We start from the raw sequence: 210 nt of genomic DNA, 5'->3' as shown, positions 1-210 counted from the left end.
TGGCAGCAGCCTGGCCGAGCATGCGTACAGGTGAAGAAAGAAAGTAGTGAAAACGAACTTGCCGCAACGAGTTGATCACTGAGTATCATAGAATCTTTCTTGCGGACTGAAATGACCAATGAAAACAAAAGCAAAGTTGTAAGATAATTCGCCCAGACGCTTAATAAAATATTGTCAATAAATAAAATAGTTAAATTATTCAACGTTTTT

The 210-nt window shown here is 37.1% G+C and overlaps 1 protein-coding gene across 1 annotated transcript in view; it reads left to right on the top strand.

Annotated features, from left to right (window-relative positions):
• The window catches only part of LOC138010305 (serine/threonine-protein kinase pim-1-like), a 10,786-nt gene extending 10,576 nt beyond the window's left edge, over positions 1 to 210 (top strand). Inside the window, exon 7 of the mRNA XM_068857227.1 lies at positions 1 to 210. This exon is cut by the window's left edge and continues 1,101 nt beyond it. The gene's annotated coding sequence lies outside the window, so the exon portion shown is untranslated.

This window comes from Montipora foliosa, chromosome 7, assembly GCF_036669935.1.
Source record: "Montipora foliosa isolate CH-2021 chromosome 7, ASM3666993v2, whole genome shotgun sequence".
NCBI classification, from domain to species: Eukaryota; Metazoa; Cnidaria; class Anthozoa; order Scleractinia; family Acroporidae; genus Montipora; species Montipora foliosa.
The sequence above is the reverse complement of the archived record's forward strand: the minus strand, read 5'-3'. Positions and strand labels throughout refer to the sequence as shown.